General features: G+C 42.7%; 1 long non-coding RNA gene across 5 annotated transcripts; it reads right to left on the bottom strand.

Moving 5' to 3' along the window:
- Nucleotides 1-1,098: 1,098 nt before the first annotated feature.
- Nucleotides 1,099-11,669, bottom strand: LOC133666618 (uncharacterized). Of its 5 annotated transcripts, XR_009831003.1 has the most exons (5): nt 9,732-9,870; nt 5,090-9,010; nt 3,014-4,721; nt 2,843-2,928; nt 1,099-2,756 (listed from the first exon to the last, which is right to left on the bottom strand). It is a non-coding gene; the product is annotated as an uncharacterized LOC133666618 (long non-coding RNA). The 5 variants fall into 5 exon arrangements; XR_009831002.1 differs by having other exon boundaries at nt 1,099-2,928; XR_009830999.1 differs by lacking the exons at nt 1,099-2,756; nt 9,732-9,870 and adding exons at nt 9,962-10,025; nt 11,477-11,669 and having other exon boundaries at nt 2,793-4,721.
- Between the last annotated feature and the right edge of the window lie 422 nt (nt 11,670-12,091).

The following is a 12,091-nucleotide window of genomic DNA, read 5'->3' as shown; positions in this document are numbered from 1 at the left end:
TTCCCGTGGACGAAGAAAAAACTATATCCTCATACACCCGATACCCGGCCAATTATCATAAAACGGTCCACAACCGACGATAAATTCCTCCCAACGATGGACGTGGATGGGATCCCTCTCCGTCTCCGACTCTCCGCATACGCCCCCGGGGATAGGGCAACAGGAGGCACGAGAAGAAGATCGATCTTCCTTCCGATCGACCTCCACCGGCCAACGTTCTCCAACGTGGTGGTTTAACGAACACGGGTGGTCCTCGAACCTCCTCGATGAAAAGCGAAAGGGAAGCCGAGAGAAAATGTGCGTCCAATTTTCTTGAAAGAGGGGGGGGGGGGGCAAAAAGACTCTCTCCCCCTTTGGAGAGACCGAACTCGAGCGGTGGTAACCGATAGAAGACAAGTTGAACGACCGGGAAGAGAGGAGAAAAGAAGAGAGGAGAAGAGATCGGGTTAACGCCAACTCCTTTTCGATTCCCTCGAACGCCAGCCGTGGAACGGCGAGAGACAGGAAAGCTCTAAAGAGCAGCAACAGCGGCGGCGGCGGCGGCGGCGGCGGCGGTCCACAGGCCGATGCTTAAATCACTCCGGTCACTCAGCCTCGCGGCTCAGATTGATGTAAGGCCGTGTTTTACATTCAATTCAATTGGGCAAAAAACTCTGCTATCCGTTCCAACCTCCCCTGCATTGTGCGCCGCGACTCTCCCTCCCCCCCTCCCCTCCTTCCTTCGCTCCTTTCGAGGGAACCCCACGGTGCAACAGGTAAAACAGGGAGCCCTCGTTAGAACCGTTTCCTCGAGGAATCGGTGACACGAAATTGTCATTATCTATCACGCGGTGAAACTGCCTCCCTTTCACTCTCTCTCTCTCTCCGTTTCTGTTCGAGACTATCGTGGCTTTTCTCCTTCATGAGGGAGAGGGATGGGGGGATAAAGAGAGGCGATAAAGAGCACGAACCTTTAAAGAGAGGAGGAAGGGTGGCGAAGGGTTTTATCCCTTCATCTTCGACGAGAACGGCACCGATCGTGGAAGAACACTCTGTTCTACTCTTTTCTTTTCTTTTCTTTTCTTTCTTTATTTTTGCTTTATCTTCTTCTTCTTCTTCTTCTTCTTGTTTCCTTTTTTTCCTTCTTTTTTTTCTTTTTTGCCTTTTTTTTTCTTTTTCCTTTCGACCAGAGTGAGGGACTGCGGCGAGATACCGGCGTGGTATTTTGCTGCTATCGGGATCGAATCTACATAGGCGACATTATTCTCGACGACGTCGTTATTCGGTATGCGGGAATCCACGACGCCGCTTTTGACGTAAATTGCGAGGAGCGCCGGTCACGTTTCTGCTTTATTCCGAGGCAGTTCTTATTGCCAAACAAGGACGTGCAGATATGTGCGCCCGTGCGGCGTGTCGCGCGACAGATACGCTCCGCATACTTTCGGCTGCTCTTAATATCGTCTTCAACATCCTTCTCGAAACGTGTCACTTAGGATCCCACCGTTTCCCATTTTTTATTCCGGCTTTTCGCCTCCTTCTCCCTTGCTTGCTTTCCACTGCAATTGAAACAGCCAATCGATTCGACCATCCGCTCATTTTCTCCAAGCTCGGAGAAAGATTACCATTTCTTTCTCTCTTTTATGTACGCGTTTCTTGTGAAAACATTTTTGATAAAAATTTGATCCTTATTTCGAAAGTATCCTCGAATCAAAGGAAATTACTTCGATCAAACTTCCCTCAACAATCCTCTTCCTACAAACTCCATCTTCTTTTCCAACGAAACTCTTTTGAAATAGGAATAATTACACGATAGAGATCGAAATGCAGACCGATTCAATCCGAAAGATCGTAATTATATGGAAACGGATTCTTGAAACGGGTCCTTCCTTCCCCTTGCTTCCATCAACGAGGTTCAGTTTTTCGTGGATGGATCGAACGTTACCGTGTCGTAAATTATGCGAAGGCGTCAGTCAGTCTGGCCCTGGCTCCTTGCTCTCTTCGATCAGATTCGACGACTGTCCGGCTGATTGGAAAAGAAGAAAGCGAGAAGGACGCTAATTAGTGATTCCGAGAAAGAGGGCCCGTTTCGGGGGATCTGGGTCCGTGGATCAAATCCACGAGTGGAGGGGGAGGGGAGGAGAGATGGCTCGATAGATCGGGGAGGTGTGAAGGTTGGTGAAGAAGTGTAAAGCATTCGAGAAATTCGTTGAAGAAATCGATAAACCTTTCGATCTCCGCTCGTACGGGAACGCTTGGCATTCCCTCGACTCTTCTTCCTTGATAGAACTCGCGATCGAATCGTCCCGGAAAGACAAACCGATCTGCTCGTAACGTTCGTCGTTATCTTGCGGCCTGGGTCAGTGACGACAACGATGACGATTGCCCGCCAACTAATTTTGCATATAATGGAATGGACCTTTAATATTTCCAATAAAGAATAAGAATCTTTGCGAATCTTCCTTGACTCGATGCACTCGTTCAGAGATTTATTTAGATTCTACGGTAAAATTGTTAATGAGAAGATAAATAAATTTGGATCTATTATGGTATTATGATTCGCAAGATCTTCTCCTTAAAGTCGAGTCAATAATTTTAACTTAAAGATCCCATTCATCTATCCATCAACAACAGTATGTATATGAAAAAAAAAAGATTGGAGATAGACAAAAATTTTTATCAATTTACCACCAATCTCTCTATTTATATGTTTCTTCATCTATCGTCAAACATCCCATAATAAATTTTCTATTTCCAAGTTCAAGGATCAGCTCCATCATCTATATCAAAAAAAAAAAAAAAAGAAACGTTAAAACTTCCTAAAAAGTCTTATATTGATACTTTAAACTAATTAAGACAATGATACAATTTTTATCTCTATGCTTCTTCACTTATCATCAAACATCCCATAACAGATTCCCTATTTCCAAGTTCAAGGATCAGCTCCATCATCTATAAAAAGAAAAAAGAAACATTAAAATTTCTTAAAAAGCTTTTATATCAATACTCTAAATTAAATCAATGATACAATTTCTACCTGTACGTTTCTTCATTTATCGTCACAGATCTCATAACAAATTCTCTATTTCCAAGTTCAAGGATCAGCTGCATCATCTACATCGAAAAAAGAAAAAAGAAACATTAAAATTTCTGAACTTCGAGCTTTATATCGATACTCTAAAGCAACGGTACAATTTCTACCATCTTCAAAGACCTCATAACAGACTCTCCATTTCCAAAGACGAGTGCATCTCCATTCCAGGATCCGCGATGAAATCGTCAAGGGAACGCGTCAAACGCAAGGATGGCACGAGGAAGGCAGGAAAGGGGAGGCTAGTCGTGGACAAGGATTTTCAGGGAGAGGACGAGCCCGGCATGGGAATAAAACAAGGAGGACACTAATTAGCGATTCCGAGAACCGAGAACACGAACCGTGCCACACGGCGCACGGCTCCTCCTCTCTCTCTCTTTCTCTCTCTCGCTCTGTTGTCTCTCGTGGGCCTCACGGGGCCCGTAACACGGCGTGTCGGATCCAGCTGGAAACCCGTGGCGACGGGATGCACCAGGGACGGGACGAAAGGTCGAGAAGAGAAACCATCCGAAACATTCGGGCCAGTCTAGAGTGTCAACTGGTGGAATGCCTTACCCTTGACCCCTCTCTCCACCGCCGCTCGTTACCTTTGCTCCCCTCCTCCTCCTCGCGAGCCCATATTGTCATCGGCCGAGGATTTCTATCCTCGAGATTCCTCTCCGATCCTCACGATAAACCACAGATCTTTGCCAGAATACTGGTAACACGTATTTACCGATATCGTTTTTCCTTTTTTTTCGCGTAAATCCTCGCAAACGCTAGGAAAAGTCTATTTTCCCGAATTCTCTATTTCGAAATTTCGAGGTTATGTTTTTCTTTCGTTTCGATCGAACTCCGTCGAGGGATTTACCATACCGATGGATTTTCTTATAAAAATTATTTATCTCGAAATTCCCTAAAATTTCTATCTACCTATAACCGTGTCTCGTTTCAAATTAAAGTAAATAACGTTGATATACTTTCGAGGACGAATTACACACCGGATCTCGCAACGTTACTCGTAGCGCTACGCGTGTGGCGCCATCTAGGCTAAGCGTGAAAACAACGATACCACGAATAAGGAAGCGTTGGAGGGACAGCCTGTCAACCGTGATCAAATCGACGATGATAAAGATAGCCTTTCCTCGGCTATCTTCGATTCACTTCGTTTCGAAGAGGGATCCCCATTATCCCGGGATCTCGGGCAGGTCTCTAATCGCGGAAGGAAAAGAGATCCGTGTGAATCGTTTCGAGTAATAGTGTTATCAGACGCGAGCCGTGTAGGACACGATGTGTTTCTGATACCAGTGTCCCGAGCTACCTGACCCATCCAGGGATGTCCTCGAACCGCTCGCAATTCCGAACAAACGCGAAATTAAGATCCTGAATATTTTTCATACGTAAATCATCGATTGCGTTAATTACACGTATAGATATATAGGTATTCAGAATCATTAATGACTTCTTTCATTGAATAGGTGAAAAGAAAGAGGGAGAGGCATCTTTTTATAATGTATTTTACGTGATGCAAATCTCAAGTTTCTAACTGTCTCTCAAAAGTTGAAAATGTCGAGTTCCAGTTCCAGGAATCGGGTAGAGATGATCTCTGTGGCAGTGTCAAGTACAAAGCTAATCGATGCTTTTTTCTTCCTTTCGAAACTTCTGTAGTGAAGATCTGAAAAAATTGGGAAAAATGTGATCCAGAAGCTTTACATGCATATTGTCACGATAATAATAATAAGAAAAGTGTGGAAAGCTGTTTAAAAATTCGGGGAACAAGAGAGCGGGCGGTGGTGGCTCGCTTATTTCTCTATGTTGGAGGAGCTCTCGGTTGGAGCCTGGCTAAATTCGAAATGGCCAAACGAGGCAGGGCAAAACAAAATCGGGCAACATCCGAAAGAGCGGGCAAACACGAGGGACTCGTTTCATTTAATTAAGACTTGTTTTTATTTCTGGTAAACTCGTCCGGGTATTTTAGAAAGCCCCGGCCAGAGATCTTCGATTAATTTATCGTCCTGTCCGCTCGTCGATTTGGATACTCACCATTGGTTAAAACAACGTGGAAAACAACGTGGAAATTTCATCTCGGTTCCGGATCGAGTAACACCGCGAGAGGCGTCGTCGATGATGAGTTAATTTTAATTGCACGCTTTGAAGAGTAGAATCTGAAGATCAAAACAGGAAACAGGAATTTATTATTACACGTATTAAAAAAAAAAGAAAAAAAGAAAATATCGTATCAAATTGAACAAACTTGATTGAAATTTTCCTTGTATGAGGAAGAGGTGACGAAGATACATATATAAAATGTCGATTGAAGATTATCTATCGAGTATTACAAGCGATTAAATAAAGGGAATCGACGTAGCAATTAATGTTATAAATTTACATTACACAGATAGAGTAATCTACCTTTAGCAGACTATCAGACTTTAACAGATTAAAGAAAAATCTATCCTCCAAAAATGTTCTAAATGTATATAAATTAACATAATCCTATCACCTTTAATCACTCCTCTTTTTCAATTATATTTTTCAAAAAGAGAAATGACTCTCTATATACACCAGCTTTTTTGCTCAATCTCTAGACAGTTTAATGCCGCGAGTGATACCGTTTCTATTTATCGTTTAATGCCCCGGGGATTGCGCTCTTGTTAATAATAATTCCTGGGCGAACAGGTTGCACAGCTCACCATGTATATAAAAGGGAACTACCGGATTAATAATCACCGATAAGCCTGGAGGGAGGGGGGACGATAGTTGCGCGCTCGCCTTAATATCCCGTTGCGAAAACCTCTTCAACCTGGGTAATTAAACCTTTAAAAGCCATCCGCTTCGAACAAAGTAGCAATAAAAAAAAGGAGAGAACGAAAGGAGACGAACGAAAAGAAAGAAGATTAAAACTACGTGGATCTGAGATTATTAAATGATCGTACCTTTGAATTATCTACAAACGCGTTACTTATATACTTCCTATACATTCGTCTCGCGACTATTTGTGCGATAAACTTTATCCCAAAATTCTCCTAGCGATCAGATCGATTGAAAAATAATTATTGGAAAAAGTATGAAACGTAGAATAACGGGTTCTTCGAGTTGATTAAAAAATCCGAAGGATGAACGGTTTAAAGGGAGAGAGAAAGAGAGGAGCGTGAACGAGCGTGCGAAACAATATCTATCCGCGGCTGGCTTCTAGTTGGACGTGAAATACGTGGTGGAATATCGAGAAAACAAAAGGAGAAAACCTGGGGAGGGTGGGAGAGAGCCATAGAGGGTGGCGGTTAGCCCCGATTCTGGGAAACGTGTCCTGCCAGCTTGTTAGGTGTCCCCAACAGTTCTCTAATATATGACTGGCACTCTGTACCCTTTTTCGGGGTAGGAGGATGAGGGCTGCGCAGGCCTGGCAACGTTTCCAGCCCAAAACTTTGGTTACCTGGCTTAACTCCCTCTCTCTCTCTCTCTCTCTTTTCTTAAAAGAGGAGAGGAGCAGTTCCCTTCTCTTAGGTTGATCGACGCATCCTCGACGTAGTATTACGCCATAATTAATGATCCTCCCGCGGCAGAGGTCTATTAGCCATCGATCGATTTGATCGAATAAGCGATGCTTCCTGTTAGACAGAGAGAGAGAGAGAAAAAGAAGGAACGTTCCGTGTCTGATTTATACCGATCCTGTGTGTGCCCCTTCATTGATTTCCCTCGAATAAATTACCCAACTAATTTACATCGAGATTACGTGTACAGAAAGCTTCGAGTAATTACACAGCGTTCATTTTCTAAGGTGTACATATATATACACATATATATATATAGCGTACATAGGCGATGGACGAGAGGTGAAAATAGCGCGAGGAAGAGGAAGTCTTTCGAGGAGAGAGAAAGAGAGAGAGAGAGAGAGGTCAGCAAATGGAGAAACGTTGAATCGATCGATCATCCAAGGAAATCGATCAGACCGGGACTCTCTGATGATGTCTAGTCATAACACCATTGTTTCAATGACCCGCTGCCCCGCCCGGTAGGTGGCAACCAGCCCCTCACATACTAATGAGCCGACCAGTTTCGAGCATCATCAACGAAGAAACGCGTTGAGAGATGAGGTGTTGAGAAGCGGCTTTTATAATGCGGTTACACCTGCTTACCTCCCGTTTACTTACTCGATTAAAAATCACGTAAGCAAGAAAATGAGGAATGATTCGTCGATGACTTATATATATATATATAAAGTCTTGATTTAAATGGAAGAATAATTGAAATTTGTGAATGATTTGAAAAACGAATTATTGGGAATTTTAAAAATTGGAAAAGGAATGTATGATGTAAAGAGGGGATAAAGTCACAAAGATGCGAAAGATCAAAGACTAAAAATCGAGAGATTAGTCATAAAGAAGAATCCTTTAACTTGTTGGAAACTATAAGATAGGAAGATCTCGAGTAAAGAAGAATCCTTTAATCTCAAATCGATATTAATCTCAAAAAAGGAGAAAATATAGAGATGTATTTGAGGAATAAAATCCAAAGCATTATTCATCACCCTAAATAAAAACCAAATTGAACTTCAATTAGCAATGCTATCTCCAAAAATCAAGAAATCCAAGACTAACTTACTTAAACACTGGAAGCCCAAAGCATTATCCATATAAATTAAAAATTGAATTCCAAAGCAATGCTAATCTCAAGAACCAAGAAAATCTAAAATCTTCTTCGAAAGCTCGAGAACGAGGTAAGGATATGGAAATCAACGACGTTTGTCGAGATGAGGCGTGAATGAGGCGCTAACGATCGACGTGATTATCGGTGTGAATCCGTGGCAACACGCGTAAGAGCGGTTACGAAGCCAGGTTACGAGCTGCGTGTGGTGGCAAATAATCAGGCGTGTAGGTGAGGATGTCCATCAATCCCGGACCTCCCGCGACGTTTCTCATCTTCTCGCCGACCGACGTCTCTCCCCGACACCGTCCTCCTCCTCGAGGGACTTTGGCCACGCTTCGGGAGAGCCGGTGCAAGATTGATGCGCCGTTTTTCGACCGTTTCGTGCCCCTCCATCTCCACCATCATCGCTCCGATGGTTGCGTCTTTGCTCCAGCCCGTGAGTACCTTGGAACGAGAGAAAAAATTGAGAATTTAAAGTTTCGAGTGATCCATAATGTGAAACGAGGTGGAAAGAAATATAAAAGTGATGTGGTACAATTATACATATAATTAAAAATCTCAACAAACTTTTTCAACGAATCTCCGACGATTCTTCCTCGCAAAACTTTCGAACGACAGCAAGCATACTCCATTGGAGTTTGAGAAGAATCATCACATAAATTTCCATAGGATCTAACGAGCAGATTTAGAGTAAAGATTCGTCGGAGCAAAGGGAGGAGAGGTGGCACGCACGGGGATTATCGCCGGTCAATTGGATACGCGGCTGTAAAAGTGAAATTACAGCGGGCAGGATGGGAAGTTGGTGGGAAGAGAAGGAACGGGCATAATGCGGGCCTGAAAGTAGACAATGGACACTTACGGGGCCGGGAATGCGATAACTTTATACGCGATCGGGGTTTCGCCAGGGCGGGGTGGAGGGAAGGCCGTGGCAAGGAGGCGTGGAGGATCACGATTTACCCATACAAAATCGCGGCACGTATGCCGCCACGGCGAGTAATCAAACCCATAAATCCGAGGCATAAGCAACCTCTGACACAGATTCTCTCCCCCCCCTCTCACTCCCTCTCTCTCTATCGGTTAGCCCGCCAGTGGCTTGGCCGATCGCAGCCGATAAACACCGCTCGTTCGCACTCGATTTCCTTGTAATTATCGCTTCGATGCTCGGGTGGACGGTGCTCGAATTCCTGGTGCTCAAGTTTCTTTCCTGACGATTCAATCTCTCCACCGGATAGTAATTCCACGCAGGTTCTCGAGAAATTCTCTTTGGTTCGTTCGAGCTTGTTCCCTCGTCGTTTTCAGGAGGATACTTTCCGCCGGCTGGAATAATTATTCTTTAATTAAAGAAAGGAAATTGAAGAAGGTAGGACGAGACACCCCCTGGAGGTGAGAAACGCGACTTCGCATCACGCTCGGGACGAGTGTTGGCCGCGTGGTTGGGCGTGGTGATGCACGATCGCCTATCGAACTGCTCTATCGCTAATAAATCCGCGCCTCAACTAGAATCTGCCTCAAGTTATGCGAGGATAAAAAGAACTTTTGAAACTCTCGTGTGCAACTCTTTTCAGAGACGAGTTCTCGAGATTATTCATCCTTCAAGGAATGTTTCAAAATGGTAAGAATTGGGTTTTTAGTTGATTTGGATTTTAACTTCTTATTCGAACTTAACTTCTTTTTCCAAATTTTACGATTCATCTTTAGAGACTTTATTTTTGAGTTTCTGAAATCGATAAACTGTGGGAAGAAAAATTCTATGGAGAAAGATGCACTTCTGATAGTTTATATTCAATTTTATATCAAAGACTTTATTTCTGCATTATTTCTTGATGATAAAATGACGAAAGTTAATTTATCCAAAAAGAAAGATCTTAAATTGCACATTCGATAGTATGAAACAATTCTAACCTCTCGTCGAAAGATTTTTCTAGTTTAATGATTATAATAGTATATTATATATCGAAATTTTTATTTTTGAATTCGTTTCGAATTGTAATAACTAACAAATCCCAAAACTCTCTTCTACAAAAAATTATTCCAATACCTTTGAATTGATCCTAATCTTCTTATTTGAAACTTTTTCCACTTTCACTCGTCAAAACCGTTTATCGAAGATATTCGATTTTCGATTTCTCTCTAAGTTAGTACATCGATAAACCGTTCCATGTCGCGAAAGTCGCGGATTTAGACTGGTGCTACCATCTATCGCGAAACGAGGAAACCCTTTCCTATGCCGGCTTCCCATGAAGCGTCAATAATTTTTAATAAACTTACCATTGAACCAGCCACGCTCCACTCGAAATTCCGATTCCTCCCTCCACGTTCGTTCCAGCATCGACTAAAACAGACGGCGAACAGAAAATTCATTAATACATTTTGTCGACTTCGTGGGGGATGTAATTTAATGTTTATGCTCGATTATTCCATGGTATGGAGAGTCGGGACAACAGGTCCATCGATTCGACCGATTAAAAAGCAGGGAGGCAAGAAGTCCGATTGGTGGATTTGTCATTGATTCCTGGCAGGCATCGGGCCAGGGTAGCACACCAGCTAGGAAGTGGCCCAAGCGTTTGCCAGGACATCAATACTTGCACGCCGCGGTACATTATTCGTCGATAATGTATCTGGTCCAACAAGAGGAGTTTTTGCTGCGAAATAAATACTTCTTCCCCGATTCTTTTCTATTCGTTCGCTCTTCGATAACTTTGTAAAGATACATCCAGTGTATGAAAAAAAAAAAAAAATATCCATCTCCAATCTCTTTCGAATCGAGATAATCGTTATACTTGAGAATAACAAGTGTGCTTCTTTTAACACATCATATTTTCTTTAAGAAAATATTTTTCAATTATTGAATAATCGATAAGAAAGAACTCTTTCCACGATCCTTAAAAATTAAATTCTCATTAAACGACGTAACGATGTATATCATATTTTGAAAGATCGTAAATACAATTTATCTCTTTTCCAAAAATGTTTTTTATTATATCGAGTAGAGAAAAGCAATCGCGGAAAATAAATACAAGATAAAGAAAGAGGCAGATGTTCCGGTAGCATGGGCCACTTCCGCCTCGATATTGCCCATGGGACCAAGATTGCCGATGGCCGTTTATCGCGGCAATTTGCGGGACAGTTCGTAAGAAACTTGGGGCGATTGTCCCGCGGGCATTAATTGGCTATATTATACCGCGCTTGTGCGCAAGGAAATCGAGCGTGACGATCAACCAAGACGATCTGCTCGCGCGCGTACCACGCATAACCGTGAAGATACCGGGAGGAAAATAATTTCGCCAATAGTACGCGTTCCAAGGCTAACATCTCTCGGAGGGACGAGACTTTTGAAATTTTTTTTCTTTTTCTCAAATCGCCGTTTAAAATTCCGGAAGTGTAATTCTGAATCCGAGACTAATCCAAGAGTCTCTCCATTTTTCTCGAAATTTATATTACGATCAATTGTCACGCGTCATTATTTCGATCATCTTTATCGAAATATTTAATTTTACAATTAATCGAATATTTAGAAAAAATGAAGTCGACTAGACTTTTGACTTCATAAATAGAAATTAAGCTGAAACGAGATCAATGTTGAAAATGAACGACGACGAAGAAGAATTTAAATTGACTCTCGGATACGAAATCTTCACGATTCGTATTTTCCTATTTTTTTCTTCTTTTTCTTAAAGAAAAATATATTCCCATATATTTCTATCTTTCTCACTTTAGCTCTAGGCTAGATTCAAGCGAAACTTAAAATTCCAACTTAAAAAACTACCATATCACTATCCATACCACTCTATCAAAATATCCCAAATCCAAATTTCCCAACAATCCAACAACACTTTTCAACAATGAACGAGAACGTAACAAGTTAACGGATCCACTGGCCTCGTAAGAAGTCGAGAGGAGAGATAAGAGGGTTCAGAAGGGGTTTGTTGGACCCGTTCGGCTCGCGCGCGAAACCACCATTAAGCCGAGGCGATAATAAAAGCTCAGGTCGCGCGGATCGACCCGTCATCCTGGGTCGCGTGCAAAAAATACGTTAATTCCGCGGAACTTGCATGACCGTGCAAATAAATAAAAGAGCGGAGCCACACATCGGGCGTCGTCGTCGTCGTCGTCGTCGTCGTCGTCCTTGTCGTTCCGTGGCAGCGTATTTTATATTTTATCCGGTTCGAATGATTGATCGCGTTCTCGGCCGGCCAACGCGATACAATCTCGCGGAATGCCCCCGGTGTACTTGTCGTTTCACGCATTGTTTATTATTGTCCAATGCTTTTATCGTGATCCACCGTGCGCGCCAATTCCGTCGGAAAAAGAAACGAGAAGCTGCGCTGCGTCCTCCCCCTTGTTTCCTTTCTTTTTTGATATCCTAAAATTCTCAAAAAAGGTTTAGAAAATTCATTT

Source organism: Apis cerana, linkage group LG8 (assembly GCF_029169275.1).
Source record: "Apis cerana isolate GH-2021 linkage group LG8, AcerK_1.0, whole genome shotgun sequence".
NCBI classification, from domain to species: domain Eukaryota; kingdom Metazoa; phylum Arthropoda; class Insecta; order Hymenoptera; family Apidae; genus Apis; species Apis cerana.
The sequence above is the reverse complement of the archived record's forward strand: the minus strand, read 5'-3'. Positions and strand labels throughout refer to the sequence as shown.